At 43.7% G+C, this 17460-nt stretch overlaps 1 protein-coding gene across 1 annotated transcript in view; it reads right to left on the bottom strand.

Annotated features, from left to right (window-relative positions):
• Nucleotides 1-17460, bottom strand: part of LOC149298993 (jumonji domain-containing protein 1C-like) — a 105716-nt gene that overhangs the window by 36739 nt on the left and 51517 nt on the right. Inside the window, exon 3 of the mRNA XM_089486814.1 lies at nt 5300-5413. The gene's annotated coding sequence lies outside the window, so the exon portion shown is untranslated. The remainder of the gene's footprint in view (nt 1-5299; nt 5414-17460) is intronic.

Here is a 17460-nt window from a genome sequence, read left to right as displayed (position 1 = left end):
AAGGCACCCAGACGGCTGGGAATTACGCCTCGGGTAACATCTAACCCCGAAACATTCTCACTGCATTCGGTGTGATTTGTAACAAACCTTAAGGCAAAAATGAATCTTTGGAACCAGGTTCTCGATAGTGTTTTCCACGTACAGTAAAAACAGGTGCTCTGCGCATGCCCAAAACAACAGCATGGTTACTATGATACTTCACAGATCTCCCATGAACACGGCCATCGTTACCGTCATAAAACACAGGGAACCAAAAGCAGAGTAAACATCTTGCTTCTAAAAAGTTCTTTGTGTAAGTCTATTCTTTACTCCCATCACGACCGGTATATTTCAGCCCCAACGCCACTCGAGTGCTTTTATGCTCTCTGAGCAAAGCTGCTGTTTTGATGTGATTGAGGATGGCAGTATAATTCTGGTCTCCAGAAAGTCCAGGCACTGATCCAAGAAAATAAAAGTCAAGGGAGCAGTCATGACAGAAGAATAATAACCTGGAATTGGATGGAGAGAGCTTTCGGTGGAGACAGGGAGGGGACGCTGATCTGGAGCACTCTGTAATTCATCCCCCTACCGCTTAATGTTTCCTATCAGCAGTACCACCGCAAGATAAATGCCTGTGACACCGGGTGAGGACAAACACATTAACCTTTTTAGCTCCTGCAAGGGGGCAAAAGGGGCCATGGATTAATAAAGAATCCCCAGACATCAGCGAAGACTGGAAATCATATTTATTTCATTTGCAGGTGACATTGGAATTCTTGAAGTTGGAAGCATGTGTGTTGCTCTAGATGTTCTGGTACCAACAACGCTACATATGTAAGAATCATGACATGGCTCCGTGTACCACGCAAAGTCACTGTTCTAGCAGGTAACAGGGGCACAGAACATGCTACAGCTCGCGGTTCACCACAAACACACGCAGATGTTACAGATGTTACATTTCCCCCCCCCCCCCTCCTATTCCATCAGTCAGGACAACAAGGTTATGGCTTCTGGCCAAACGAGTCCTGGGGATGCCAAAGCATTTCAGCGACTAGAGGAGCAGGGGGCATGACGGGTATCTTCTGTATGTTATGGCAACCGAGGGTGAGGTATTCTGATAATAAATGGTATTAGCGAAGCACTTCTAAATCATACTCAAGAACATGCTTACATCTGTGCCGCAACACCGACTCATTCGCACAAAACAATACCTTTCACGTCAAACAGCTAGGTATCGAAAACGGGCACCGCAGAGATGAGACTGCATTCCCCACGCAGTGCAAGCCTTCCGCGCCGTCCATGGCGAGCTTCAGTCCTGCTGTTCCAATTCATTCACAGCCCACTTTTAAAAGCTCTTCCCTACGGCTTTGTGGGTTTGTTAGAGAGAAGGAACCCCGCCGTGCAGGAAATACAAATGTAAGAGCGTAAGTTCCAGTGGTGATAAGGGAACAACGCAAAATCCTCCTCATTTTCTATACACGTCTGCATGTTTATTTCACAGATGAGATAAACTCTCTAGAGGGGCGATTAATCTGGCGCCCGTCCCTAGGAAACAAACTCACGTTGACACATATATCCTTAACGCCAGCCATGGACGGCTCTCCAACCTCGAGCTCATTAACAGGGAAATTCACTACAGCGGTCATAACGTTAAACGTATTTCTCCCACTATGCGGCTGAACATTTTACTAGAAAACACACACTTTTATTATGTGATTACGCCACACCGGGAAAGAATTTGAAGCATTTGGCAGGATATCTTCAGCAGCGCGGAGCATGAAACCTCCAAACACGCAGATGTTTAGAAGCCGTAAAGTTGTACGCAGTTTATCGCTGGTCACAGCGTGCCGGCCGTGACTACTGTAAGAAACCCTGACCCCTGTTATTTGTTACAACATGTTCTATACACTAAACACGGCACTTCTGTAATGTTATGACTTCACACATGGGTCAACGAGTCACCGAAGAACCCGATGGCTACACAAGCCACCTGTCATAATAATAATATTATATATATATATATATATATATATATATATATATATATATATATATATATATATATACACACAAAAGCCTGCATGTTAAGGGCTCCCAAGAGAAAATACCCTAAAAAAGCAAAACATTGAAGACAAAAAAGGGTTCTTATATATTCACATAACTAGGAAGAGCGAACAATGCAGTTTTTGGTGTCACATAACTCCTTTACTAACAACCTCAGATCCGTTTCACTTGCACACAATCTCAGGCGGCAAACTGGCCAGTGTCTGCAGTCGCCCATAAACCACTGTATCTGATTTATCTTAACAATAAGAGATAGATCCTTCAAAGAAAGATCACACCCTACAGCAACCCCAATTATTTCACCCTTAAAAGTCGTTAGTTTCCTCTAATCTGTGCATTTTCTGGCCGTTGCCCATCCTTTTGGTTCTAGCCGTCTTCCAACCAGCTGAAAATACCTAGAATTCTGCTCTCATTTGCAATCTGTCAATCGGGACTATTTGTCTTCTGCTTATACCACGGTCATTACCGACTTTCTCCATTTCACACGTATGATGTCATAACCTTTACATACATTTTTAACACACTCCCAATGTCTTAACAGACGAGACATGCCTGTCTGTACCTGTCGTGGGAAATGGGAACTCTACTGAGCTGAAGCCAGCTGCTCGGGTACATCATTACAGTATATTACAATGAGAACAGAGGCCAACAGAAGGCACTTTCCAAAGAAAGCATTCGCGCATGCCGATGCAACTAAATAAATATATGGGTCAGACGCGCGCTCGGCACTGTTGCTGGCTAAATTGCTTCATTTACACAAGCGACTGCACAGATTGCAAAATTCACGTCAGCATTCCTGCTGTGGAGCTGCTAACAAAACAGCTATCCTCAAATAACCTCTGAGCTGATGAAGAAAGCTTTGAAATGCAAGAGGTCTCTAAGGATTTGGAGCAGTGAAAGGGAACATCAGCGAAGGAAACATGGCACCTAAACAACATAAAAAAGAAAAATTCACGCCAACTCCAAGGCAGCGCGTTCTTAATTAAGAACCACGATGACTGGATAGATTTCTTTCAGAGATCGCCTGATTACAGGACTCCATTATCTCAGGTACATTGTACGGATACCGCCCATGGGTTGTACTGGGCTACTGTTGATGGGGTGCTATACACACGGAAAGTCTAACTTCTAGCTAGTATTTATTTGATCACTGAAAGTCGGAACTTCCTTTCTAAAACACCACAGTGTAATTATTTTTTTTAGCGGGTTCTCTTCTTCAATCCCTGGAGAGAAGGGGAACAGAGAGCCAAACATTTTGCTCACAATGTTTCTGTAGCAACCGAGGCGTTCAAAGAACTGTCACCTTATGCAAGGTCAGGCGGTGACGCACAGCACCGCTCTCTTCGTCTGCTTCACCGTATGAGATAAAGTAATGAATTTCAAACTACTCATGCGCTGCTGGTTGCTTGTACGGGGTAATGGCACTTAACGAACACTGGGTGATTTCTACATTAATTCAACAACCGCGCTTAACTTCTTGTGCTCTCCAAATACTAAGCGTCTCTAGATGTTTCCTTATCCGTAACTTCTAGATGTACATGTCCATTCCTGGATAGCCCTGTACATGAGTTTGGTTCACATACAGAGGATGGCATCATAGGCTACAGGACCAAACAACTCGATGGTGGGTACTTATTCGCAGGCAAAATGGGGGGCGCAATATGGCAGATTGAAACCCCAAAAGCACCCACTTTGTCCCTTATGAGACACACAACTCCACCAGGCTCAGCCAAGGCAGCATTATAGCCCAAAACACGTTGTGGATCATTGTTAAGCCCGATACTTGCTGGTATTGTGGTTAGTTGGACCGTAAGAAAACTCGCTTTACTCCCTTTTGGCTACTCTGCCAGATTGTGTGTGTGAATTGTGAAACCTAACACAGCTGCCAATGACATACAACAAGCTTTGCTGCAGAGCTGAACACATGTGCTTATGTTTAAGAAAGGAAAAAAATACAAGCGCTCATGCCAAGGGTGGGGTTAATTTAGAAACGAAGGAAGGATTATAGATGAGACTCCAACAAAAACAGAGTCGGCCAGCACTCTCACGCAATTGGGAGGTACTGAACATCCAGATTATAAAGCCTTGGGCAGGGGCTCCCTTAATTTCCTCCTTCAAGCTATTTGATTTGTGGGTTTTTTGTTCTATTAGAAACCATTCAATCCAGAATCATCATCTGTATTCAAACTTCTATTATTTTTGGTCTAGTTGTGTATTCCAAAGACATTTTTGAAAAGACTACCGTTATCCAAGCTTGTGTTTTGAAAGCCGGGCTTTTCTTTGTCAAAACCATTCTCTCTTATGCAGTTGGGGCAACGTAAGCCGGAAACCTAAATAACATCGTCTGCATATGATGCACTAATCATGTAATACCTGCTCGTTCCTCCTGCCTGTAATCCACACTTACAACTACATGCAAAAACACACGTTACTCCAGGTGTGAGGGAGGTATGCCCAGTACTGGTGTGCCAGGCCCCCTGCTTGGTGTGTGCGTATGTGTGTGCGTGTGTGTGTGTGTGTGTGTATGTGTATGTGTGTATGTGCGTGTGCATAGTGCCAGTCAGTGTGTGTTCTAGTTTATGTTAGATAATGCATGCATGTGTATGCATGACTATGGTGTTAGCATTTATGAATGTATAATGTTACGTGTGTTAGTGTATGGAATGAGTGAGTCTATGTCAGCATACAGTGTACATGTGTTAGTGTGTAGTGTTAGCAAGTGTGACTGCAAGGTGTTAAGTGATTGTGAGCATATGGTTACATAGGCTGAAAAAAAGAAATGCATCCATCAAGTTCAGCCTTTCCCCCCATCTTTTAATTGCTGTTGATCCAAAATATGATGTTAGCATGTGTTAAAGTAGAGCATGCAAAAGTGTATGCTAGTTACAACTTATGTGGCAATGCAATACTCTATTAACTTGAATGTAGTAATAATTGAATGTATTAATACGGTATATCAGCTTATTAAATGGATTGTTTTCACTAATGTATCAATTCTTTATTACATGGGTTAATATATATTTGCAAAATATTGAATGTATTGGTCAACACCGAGCAAAAGTTGGGTATACACACTGTGGCATTTACAGGGACACAAAAACTTAAATACGTCTGCAAGAAAAGGGCACTAAAATAATCTAAAATTTAGGACCTTGAACAAGGTCTCAGCCCAAAGACTTTAATGGAAGCACAACAAACCAAACACTTATTAATATAACCTTCATGAGCAGTCGGCAGGCCAGAGCTTTTTGCTTACCTGATAGGGCTGAAAGGCACTATCTTCAGTTGCGAACTCCAAGTGTTTCTCCACCAAAAATTCTATTGCCGTGATGGAATTATACGCTCCCTTTCCCACCAGGGCCTTGAAAGCCTGAATAAGAGAAAAACAAATCTGATGAGATGTCTAGAACAGGCTGGATTACAGATATTAATAGAAGGTCATGAGATGAAACCAACAAACGCGCAACATGCGCAGTAATGGCATTGTGAAGATCATACAGAAAATACAAAGGCTACGGAGAAGCCCGTGCTTTATCCGCTGAAATAATGATACGGCGGTCATAAAAAAGACAGATAACCAAAACTATTCTGATGCAACAATCTTGCGTTACCGGTTACTTTAATAATAAGCAGTGTATAATATTAAAGGCCGTCTACTAGAAACCATTATCTGGGAACTTTCCTTACCATTACCCTATAATAAGCCGACATCCTTAGGCTCAGAATTTTAACTAGTTATCTAGTTAACAGATAATGACATTGTGATAGGGGTGTATGAGTGAATCTGGTTTGTTATTTCCACAACAGCGGAATAAACCAGTCTGTGATAACACAACCCTTAAAACCTTGCACCAGGATCACATTTGTCTTTTCCAAGGCTGCCATTGGCTTTTCAAGATATAGGGAGAACAAAGTAAAGAACGCAGCTGAAAATTTCTGTTTAAAACATGGTTTTAGTGACTTCAAATAAAGAAGCCCATTGCAACCAGCTGTATCATTTTGTGAGATCCATGCTACAAGCTTTTATGTCTCCACAAACTCTGCATATGCACTTGACCCAAAACAATTAATGAACTCCAGGGTCTCTAATGTTATTTTAAACGCAAGCTTTCTTTCTAAGAGATAATTAAGGAAAACATATCTCAGGTCATCATTACATTGTTATGAACGAAGCTGCAGTCTTCTGCCACCGGAAGGTCATAGGGAGTGGTATTTATTCACTAAGCGAGATAACGTCAGGTAAATCACTTTTTTGGGGATAACACTGTTACCGGTTCATAACGATCACGTCATGACATGTCAACCATTGCCCTGAGAATAAAGTAATTTACACGCCATTTAAATCAGCAAAGATATTGCAAGATTCATTCAACCATTTGGTTTACCATGTAGCAACATCAAATGGAAAACACCATTACAGCCTCAACTCACTATATGTCCTTCGTAAGGCATTCACACGTATGCTACGGTTTCAGATCCATAAATATTTGGATATTCTTCTTAATATTGGCCTCCAGCCAAAGGCATGTACAAGTCAGATAATCATATAATGAGCAAAATAAACTAATGGCTGTCCATGAGGGCAACAAAACAAAGCAATAAATACTAATACATCGAAGCAACAGTCTAAGACTCTGCTGTTATTCTGTGGAGTCTTGAAATTAGGGACAATTTTCGTCAGCTTTGTTTCTACTTCTAAAATAAAACCTGCCATTAACGGTTTCTAATGAAAATTGAGGATAGAAAAATAAAAGGCAAATGACATCTCCCCTATTGTATGCGTGATATGGCAACAGACGTGTTTAATGCATGAAACTGCATTTCCCTCAAGCTAGGTTGCCAGCGATAAAAAAAACAAATCTGGGCTAACTGCTTAATGATTACCTAGGACCTGTGATAGTAAGTGGAGCACAAATGGCCACTAAAAATAACATATATGGAACAGACTTAAAATAAATAAAGCAGGTCAGCAAAAATGAAGGAGGAGAACACGCCTGATTGCTCGGTGTGTTTTCCCCACGGTTACGCAATTATTTTGCAAGAACATTGCACTTCCCAAGAGAACACAGACTATAACCACTCAATGTTTATATATATAATGTAGATCTAAGGCTGCATACACAGTGGCAAGGCACCCAGTAGCCCAAGGCGTTTCACGGCATACAAATCGGGCAATATGTTCTTTAGTTACCGGAGGTGGAAAAACACCACTTCTAAACCATTTTCCTCCTTCCCTGGCTGCTTCTACTAAAATAAGGAAGTGTTATCTGGAAGCATACTTCATTTAAATTACCGCACGTGCTCTCCGAGTGAAGTAAAGGTGTTGTGGCAGCCGACGTACGTTACTGGAACACCCGCGTTCAGCTAGGATCTACTGCCACTTACACCAATGTCGCAAAGTACGTACAGTGTGCTTAAGTATGCTTCCCGGTTTCAGTAGATATAGCTGGGGGGATACATCTTACACAACGTCTTATGTCATGAAAAGCACACACTAGTTCGGCAATGTATAGATGTGGCAAGTTTCTAGCAAGCTCAGCAAACACTACTGTCTGGCAATAACTTGGCACGAGGCTACCAAGCACTGTACACCGATCTATGCTTGATGGCTGAAGAAGAGACCGAAGATGTATGAAGAGCGTGTGCTCTAAAGCTTCCCAGTTAGCCAGACCGCCTTGACTCAACGTGGTTCCAGTATTTACATGGTTTACATTGTTTCCTGTACTTGACATAGTTAACGCTCCAAGTCTAGGCTCTTCTTCTTTATGTGAGAAGACTTACTGGTCCTTCTGACCCCTTCTAGGAAGATCTCTAGCAGGACAATTGAGTAAATTGTTCTGTTGTTGGTTGTGTATATAGATAGGAATCTAACAGCAAAAGCAGTACCAGAATTCAAGGTGCCAAATATTTTTACCTGTCCTACATACACACACGGCCTCCCCTCAGACAGGTCAAACCCTGACCTTTAATCGGTCCTCAACACATCACACTTTTTCAGCATTTCAGGACGCTTTAAGGGGTTGTTCTATTTTTTTTCTGCAACATCACACAAGTATTTTACTTAAATCCACCGCAAAGGGTAGGGGCGCATAATCCTAATAGGATTATAAAAACAGCCGGATGGCTCCTTAGTCACGTTTTCTCAAAAGTAACAAAAACAAGGCAGCGGAGTCCAGGGCTTTCTGCTGTAAAGCTGCTTCTGGATGCTCAGCTCCCTACAACGCGACCTGGGAAGCAAATTCACCGAAACTACATCATTCAAGACCGCGTTCTTGTTTTTTTTCCTCCCGTTGCTTCAGAGTATGAAACGAATCGGAATTTGACAGCTTTATCTAGGAATAAGGTCGGTGTTTCGTCACGGGATTTTATCTAACTTTCTAGAACGAGCTTTGACCTGAATGGAAAACTAGAACAGGGGGTTTTATTTACAATGAAATCTGTGTTAAAGCGCTATTTCAGGGCGCTAATGTCTGCCGTAACCGCAAATGCCCTCAACCCGCAGGCTCTGTGAAATAGGATGTCGTCGGTGTGCCGGGGCGGATGTGATGCGGTGCTCTTCACAGGTTCACTTTATTTCGCTACAGGCTGCCAAATCGCTCTGCCCGGGAGCAGCCATAACCGATTTGTTACTACCCCCGGGGTAACAATGTCTTTACTGCTGGGGTGCATAAGCCAAGAACCACGTATCATAGCCCTGAAGGGTAGGTGACAGAGCGGCCGTGTGCCGGAGGTGCCAGAAACCGTCTGAAATCCCCCGGATCTCATGGAGGGGAGGGCAGCTATGGCCTGGCACACATAGTAAGAAATGCCTGGCTCTTTATCCTGTTAGGGACCCGAACTGCCCCACATTTCATTCACACGAGTGAGAAATACATCACATTCACTATATTAACCCTTCAAAAGGTGTACACCCAAGGAGCATGCGAAGGGTTAAAGATGATGCAGGAAATGTCTGCAGACTGACATGCGCCCCCCTCCCAAATACGAAGCCAAGCTGCACGGTAACACGGCATGGCCGGTCTGCACACGACTGGCAGGACGTGAAAGCCCGGAGCAGCGGGTAACCGGGCACATGCACCCAACACATATAGCGCCCACCCTGCACCCGAGGTAATGGGAGGGCTGGGGTTCTCAGCCCTGTGCCCGGATATAGGCGGATGCAGCCTGGCACGCGCACGGTTCCCCGGCACAGGCTGCCGTTGACCTATATATCTGTATAGTGAGTGAATTACGGATGTCTACCTGTGTTTCTCATTCGGTGGATGGCCGGTAAAGAGATCTGATCGTTAACTTGCAGCCAAAGGCCAAGCGATGTCACAGAAGGGAAGAGACTTCCAGACCCGGCGGACGGGTTTGTGGCTTCCAGAGCTTGTCGGCAGATGACGCGGAATTAAAGCCGGGGTGGTGGGCGAAGGCAGAGGAGGCTCAGGGGCTGGGATGCGAGCTCCTGTGCGGCTGATCACAAGTCACCGAGCAAAAGATCTGGGTCATGATAACCGAGACACCCGGGTCCCAGGAGGCCGCTTACATAAGCAGGGGGGGTTGCTAGAAGCCTCCTTCTGAGCGGCAGGGAGGTGGGGTCCTCCCCGCAGGCATTGCCGGGCTTCCCAGGGAGTCGCAGTGATCAGCGTAGCCGACTAAGGATGGCGGATCTCGGCTTGAGGAGGCGGAGTTGCTGCTGGAGGGGAGGGTGGAGGCTGCACAGGCGCTCCCAGCAGACAGCCAGCTCTGCCGGCTCGGGGGGCGGTGTAACTAATCTGCCGTCACAGGTGCTGATGGAGTCACTTCCAGGCCGGGTCACATTACTCATTACTCATGTGGCCGGCTCGTACACACACGGGGGGGCGGCGGCTCAGACGAAGGTCACATTATTCCAGCTGCCAGACGCGGCCTCAGACTGACAGCTCCTCGCACAGCCTTTCACTTTCCTCTGGGGGTATTTTCCGCTTCATTCTTCCCTAATCATACCGAGGAGCGGCCGCAACCCGCCGGGCACCGCCGCTTGGATACAAACCGGGGGTGGGGGGTCTATGTGTAAGCCACACCATGAATCTGATCACAGGCTAAGTGTAACGGCCATGGCACCGGAACTAGGGGGTTACACCTTACAGTCCCCGCCCCCTTTCTTTAATGGGGGTCGCCTATATTACTCAGGTTTAACCCCATAGCTGGGGGCACCTATGGAGAATGTATCCCGTACCTCTGCATTAACCCTGCAATGAGAGATGCAGAGTTTGTAGACTGCTCTTTCACTGTAACAAGTTCAATCAGCAGGGGCTTTTCAACGGTTGCTATGGAGATAAGACTACTTTTCAAGTGACGCACACAGCATTCCTCGTGTACGTGCGGCAGTATGATCAGCGATGGGAAACATTGTAGATGGAGATCTTCCTGTACTTTCAGAAATGTTAATGGTGTTTGTCATTACGTTGATTATATAATATAAGCGATAATCCACTGAAAACACGAACCTTTCCGAGACATCGGATGTTTAGAGAATATTAATCTCTTGTCTCTGATTAAACACACCATTAAATGATTTCATGGTGGCCGTTTCCGCAAACTGTTTGCAGCGACGCCTGCCTCCATGTGGAAGAGCAAACCCTTCTTATCTCCCTCGCCCACCGCGCATGTATCGGCCTTGCTCGGGTATGCTGCAGAACGATAGGCGCCTGTTTATAGTAACTGTTTGTTTCACAGATAGGTAAACACCGGCCAGGGAGCAACGGCTATAAAGTATGCATACAATATATATACGTCGCAGGTAACCGACACATAGCACTCCTATCATTCCCAGCCAGCCTTTGTACGTCACGTCTGAAAGTCATGGGAATTTTACCTTAGTAAAAGATCCCCGAGGTACAGCACCTGCCCCATATCGGGCCTAGGATGGCAGACAAATTGCCAGGGAGGGTATGTAATAAGCAATTCTGGTACTAAGAGGCGCCATCAGCAGGCACATTCCATTGGTTGCTATGGTGACTGCCCTACTTTCTGCATTTTATATTATGGTTTTATTATCTATGCATAAGCCCGTGTATGTCATTACTGAACGAATATAACCATCCAAGAAAACGAGGCCAATCGTCTATCAGAACCGTAGTTCTAGATCAGTCAAACATCTTTGGTGGAACATTAGGATTCATGTCTGATCGGGAATATAATAATAATAAAAGACTTGTTGGAAGTAATGTAAACTGTAAAGACCTGGCTACACCGTTATACGCTGCGTGCTACCGGAGCAGCAGAACCCAATTGTATGTCTGTGACCCAGATAATGACGGACGGCTCCAAAACAGCAATAATCCAAAATACAGTCTGCGCCCGCGAAAGGACACCGTGTCCAGTTACAGCCGGTGGTTTTAGATGCTACTGTCCTTTTTCCTTAACCCCGTTTAAACATCGCGGCGTGCTGTGACAGCAAAGGGATTAGTACGTTTGTTGACAAAGGACCAAGTCTATTGTCAGCGGCTTTCATCTACAATGGCTTCTGTCCAAAGCGCTCGTTGCTCGATCTTCATGTACTTATTAGGACTAATGAGAGTGTGCGCACATCACAGAAGAACAGAAGTCTGTTGTTCAAAAAGAAATCATAGTTATTTCCTTTACTTAATGGATGTAGTTACACGGGTGTGAAAAGAGCTCCTGCTAGACCAGCTCAGTACTTTCCCAAACGCTTTATAATTGTCACTGGGAGAGGCAGACGCTCCGTGGATATTTATTATTTATGAATAGATTTTAAGTTAACCTCTTCGCTGATGGACAGGGCACCGGGACGTTACTCTTGTTGAAAGACAATGATTGACAGACATTACATTGGTTAACAGCCCGGCCCTGGACAGAGCCAATGCTGGGGCCCTTGGAAACTGGTTTGTTGCTTTTATTTCTTCCTTTCGCTGCCGTGTGATTTACACCACAACAAAGCTCAGAAAGTCATTTCAGAAGTATAGAGGTGCCTTACAAGGCTTCCTATTTAAACTGATCATTGCAAATAATTTCAATTAAAAGGGACACCACAGCCATCATATCCACTAATGTACATGATAGCGGTGTTTCCTTAGGAAAAAACACAGTTTTCGACATTAAAAGATCGTTCAGATCGATTGTGCCTTAAAGCTCACAATCAGCGACACGAATATACCGAGTCACAGTTAGAGAACAATCAAAAGAGCACTGATGGGGTTAAAAACCCTTCACTTCCACTTAACGTATAACTGATGCATTTCCTTTTAGCAAGTAGGATCTGTGTATTTTTGTAATCTTACACAAGAGTAAAACTGTTGGGGAATTTATAATGCTTTGTGTAAAACAGAGCAGCCTTTGTTCCCCGGCACTATCAGTCACTTACAGATTCCAACTGCTCAGTGAGCTGCACTCAGCTAACAGTCTGACCTTCAATTACTATCTTGGCTGGAAGCCTGTGCTTGTTGTGCAAGAAACACTGTGTCCCTTTACCGACAGCAGTGCACTTAAAGCTGAGTTATCGTACACAATAAAAATGGATCCTCATATAGCTCCAAAGCATACGCAAGATGTGAGAGGTGTGCTCTCCAACAGATATTCTCCAGCTACTGCAGGCATTTGCCTCTTAACGGCTGCGACACTCAATGAGCAAACGGTGGATCTCTTACACACGCACACGCACACGTAAAGATCAGGACACATTTCTCTGCCAACATTGTAAAGTGTAAATAAAAATTCAAATGTATGCATCGCCCCAACAGGACCCAGAGGGACGACGAGCATACGTATACCCTATATCTGTATCCTACACATTTCTCCATATCAAGATGGCTTCCTACTTATTGGGCCTCTGGGGTCTCGTGACCCGTTGAGTGGTTCCTCGTGCAACTTTGTCATCAAGTAGAAGGTAGATGAAGCGGACAGAAGTGGGACATCATATTACCAAGTAAGGAGGCAACAGGATTGCCCAACAACAGTCCTGGACTAACATTCACTTTGACCGGAGACCAGCGCTAGATAGCAAGATATTGACTTTTTGTTGCAAATTGCTTTCCCTTTTTGTTGGAAACTGCTGCTTCCTACTAATAGATTATCACAAGCAAGAAAATCCAAGAACATATTTGCTTTCCCGCAGGTCACTTACAAACCCTCATTGTTCACGTAAAGTTGGCAAGGCCCATCTGAAATGCACTTTGCAAGCATACCAGGGATTAGAAGCCAGGGTGAAGTCCTCCTGTACTGTATAAACAACGTTATTCATAAACTGCAGGAAACATTAGCTGATGGTCACAGAACACACAGCAGGTCGGAAAGATAAGTACCAGAGTTTATGGACTATAATCCAAACTGACACAAAGGTCTGCCTGTAAAGCGATTGCTTGGTTAAATATGTAAAAAGTGTTCACAAATACCGTATTTGCTCGATTATAAGACGACCCCCCAAATCTGAATATTAATTTAGGAAAAAAAGAAAAAGCCTGAATATAAGACGACCCTATAGGAAAAAAGTTTTACCAGTAAGGGGGGGAGACAGGAGGATCCAGGTCCCCGGCAGCTGCGGGGGATCTGGATCTTAGTCGTCTCATAATCAGACCTATTTGAGGTCTGATTATAAGATGACCCCGATTATAAGACGAGGGGTATTTTTCAGAGCATTCGCTCTGGAAAAAACCTTGTCTTATAATCAAGCAAATACGGTAATCAAATTCAAAAATAAGAACCAGATTATTGGTCAAAGGAGGGATAGCCCATTTTTTTATTGCAATGAACTGTAATGAATGTCTCTCCCCTGTAACAATATGTCACCAATAAAAGATCTTTTACCAAGGCAACAAACGGAAAGGCCAAACGACAGAACTCATGTCACTAAACCATAGTTCCCATGAACACCTTTTAACAGAAAGGCGGTTCAGGATCATTATTGAAAGGTTGATTTGGTTTGGTCCAAGATTATAAAATATTTGGGTAAAGTAAACGTATCCCATTGTAGGCAGCCCTTTTCTTCAGCCATATTTTCCAGCCAGCTCACTTACAGTGAGATGCAATTCAAAAAAATAATTTTGAGGCTGTGAACGGTGCTGGCCACGCACTCCCTATCATGACTTAGCGTTCCCTTTATTTAACAAATCTTCACAACCGTTATAATACAATACGCGTGCTGCCTGGTTTACTGAAACCTCCCCTGCGCCTACGAGGGTGTGATTAAACAATCACAAGATTCCCCATTATTATCATACATGCAAATAGGTGGCTAGTTCATATGACCTGTTCCTTTTTTATACCACACTGCAAAACCTATGTATCGTCCCACCAAAACCAAAAAACTAATTCCCAAAATTAATTTTGATGTTTTTGTATCTGCTTTAGAGAAAGCAGTGTTCCTGTGTTTCAAAAACAAGAAGTTAGGATAGTTAGCAGAGCGTGCAATCTTTAAGGCCATCAGACAGGCGATCTAATCCAGTAGATTTAATTTCCTTTTGTCCGATTCTTTTCATTTGCCAATATATTGGATTACAGCTTCTATGAGATTTTACACAGTGGATATTCAATAGAACGGGAAGAGAGACGGGTTGCCAAGCAACAAGATGATGTCATACAAGTTAAGTACATGCTACCAGGTTAATCGAGGACATCCATATTTTTTTTTTATTCATTTTGAAAGCCTAATAAACTTAATAAAATAACATATTAATATAAACTACATAAACTTTTATAAACTTGTATATATAGAATCTATTATGTCTATATACTTTTGTATGAGGAAAAGCAGATACGCTATAAATACACAAGAAAAGGCCCTTCTGCACCCAAAGCCCACTATTGTAAAGCAAGGTTCGTAAACGAAAAGGCTGAATTTAGACAAAATAAAATTTTGCACATCAGTATTCCCATCATCTGCTTCAAAATGTCTCTTCTTTAATCACTTAATAGCTAAACACCTAAAGGGAACCCAACAGTGCAGCCGGGTTCAGGGGATTTTAACCACCCCAATGCGGGCTTTCTGGGTGTAAATGTGGTCCTCCTTTCATTAATTCCATCGGCCATGCCCATCATACGCACAACCCTGCAGAGGATCCATATATATATATATATACACATATACACACTATATCTGCTGGTTCAGTCATGGCTAATGGTAAGTCCTGAGTCTGCGAGCCGCCTGCATGATGACCAACGAAGCCTAAAATCATTGCACAGGCTACTCCAGCACAAGTTTTTAAACAAATGTATATATTGATGTTGCTATATGTTGATAAATGCCCCTTCTTAAAGCTATTGTGCACGCAGCAGATGGGGGCTGGGGCTTCGTCTGGTATGTTGCATAGAAATATTTTAATCAGACCGATGGATATTGAAATTTTTTCTGAACGGCCGAAAAGGCCATGGTGGAAGCGGATCCCCTAGAAAGGTCATTTTTTTCTAGTGAGGTAGCCCTTATGTGTGGCCCCCAACCTCTAATTCTTTTCAGTGGCCCAGCACCTTGTGAGAAACCTTTAGTGACAATTTCCTTTAGTCCGAAAGTGTTTCCCGGGCTCCATACAGAGAGGACTCAGTGGGGGCTGCATGAACACTGGGATTCAGGATACTGTTTGGGAAGCTGCACAATATTTCATCATCACGAAAGGGGAACGCATGTGATGACATCACCATCAGTGACTGTCATGGCAGACCTCACAGGTCCCCACGGACATCTTTTGTGCTCCTAGATTCCAGCTTGGCACCTTGTACCACTTTTTGTTCTGTTACTGACAGCGACAGACCTTTCACTGTTTGACTACACTGGAGGAGCATTAAAACTCTGGCTGTATTATTGCCCTCGAGGGTAAAAGATTGTCACTTTATTATTATTATTATTATCCTTTATTTATATAGCGCCAACAGTTTACGCAGCGCTTAATACAATACATAAATTCAAGGGATATGACAAGACAAGAATTGACAGACTAAGACAAACCGATACATTTGGTGGAGAGAGCCCTGCTCGCAAGCTTACAATCTAGAGGGAAATGGGGTGACAAACATAAGGCATAGAGAAAGGGTGAGAGGTATTGTGGGGGTTGTATCGATGACAAGGAAGTTCTAGCAGCTAAGATGGTGCGGCTTCTCTGAAGAAGTGGGTTTTTAGATGTTTCTTGAATGTTGGGAGGGAGGGAGAATGCTGAAGGTTCCTTGGGAGAAGATTCCAGAGATATGGGGCAGCTCGAGTGAAATCTTGTAGACGGGAAAAGGAAGAGGTGATGAGTGAGGAGGAGAGCCTTAGCCCATGGGAGGAACGTAGGGATCGAGTAGGAGATTATTTGCTAATGAGGTCAGAAATGTACGGAGGAGCAGTATTATGGATGGCCTTATATGTCAGTACCAGGATCTTAAATTTAATTCTAAAGGTAATTGGGAGCCAGTGGAGGGTTTCACAGAGGGGGGAAGCAGAAGAGGAGCGACGTGCAAGGAAGATGAGCCTAGCAGCCGCATTAAGGATAGACTGTAGAGGAGAGAGTCGAGACAGTGGAGTGCCAACCAGAAGAGTGTTGCAGTAGTCAAGACGGGAAATGATAAGGGAATGAACCAGGGTTTTTGTGGATTCTTGGGTGAGGAATGGGCGGATACGAGAGATGTTTTTTAGGTGCAAGCGGCAGGATCTGGCGAGGGACTGAATGTGAGGGATGAAGGAGAGGTTTGAGTCAAGGATGACCCCAAGGCATCGGGCCTGGTTAGTAGGAGAGATAGTCGTGTTGTTAATGGTGATAGAGAATTCAGGTAGTGGAGTGGAGATGGAGGGAGGGAAGATAATGAGTTCAGTTTTAGAAAGATTAAGTTTCAGGTAGTGTTGTGACATCCATGAAGAAATAACAGACAAGCAATTGGTAATACGGGACAGGAGAGATGGAGAGATATCAGGAGAAGACAGGTAGATTTGGGTATCATCTGCATATTGTCACTTGTTTAAATCGTGGCTGCAGGGATTTTGTGCTATGAGAGGGGAATGGACTTTGGGCAGTGATGACTGGCGTGAATGAGTCCACTAAAAAGGCCGTTATCAGAGGTACAAGAATCCTTTCAGGGTTATCTCTGTTTCTCATACAGAGCCCTATTTGAACGGCTGGTATAGATTACTCATTTACTCGCATTTAAAGGTTATCCAAGAATACATTTTGTTTACATTAACATGACACAGAAAACGATACATTTTCCAATATTGTTTTGATGTTTTTCATTTCTCCTTCTCGAACTCCTTTTATTCTCCACTTTGGCATTATTCACTAATACGTTTCGGTGTGATCTTCTTTTCATAGCACACGCTATATTCACACCGTGCCGCCAATATAGCAAGACCGACGACACAGAGTAATGCCCATTTCATAGAGCTTCTGGGGAACTGGATGATTTAGCACATTCTTTAACAGTTTACACACTACATGTATGCAACTTATCAGCCCCAATAATAGCCATCTTCAC

The sequence above is a fragment of the Sceloporus occidentalis genome, unplaced genomic scaffold (assembly GCF_023333645.1).
Source record: "Sceloporus occidentalis isolate IW3139 unplaced genomic scaffold, rSceOcc1.0.p SCAF_30, whole genome shotgun sequence".
NCBI classification, from domain to species: Eukaryota; Metazoa; Chordata; class Lepidosauria; order Squamata; family Phrynosomatidae; genus Sceloporus; species Sceloporus occidentalis.
The sequence above is the reverse complement of the archived record's forward strand: the minus strand, read 5'-3'. Positions and strand labels throughout refer to the sequence as shown.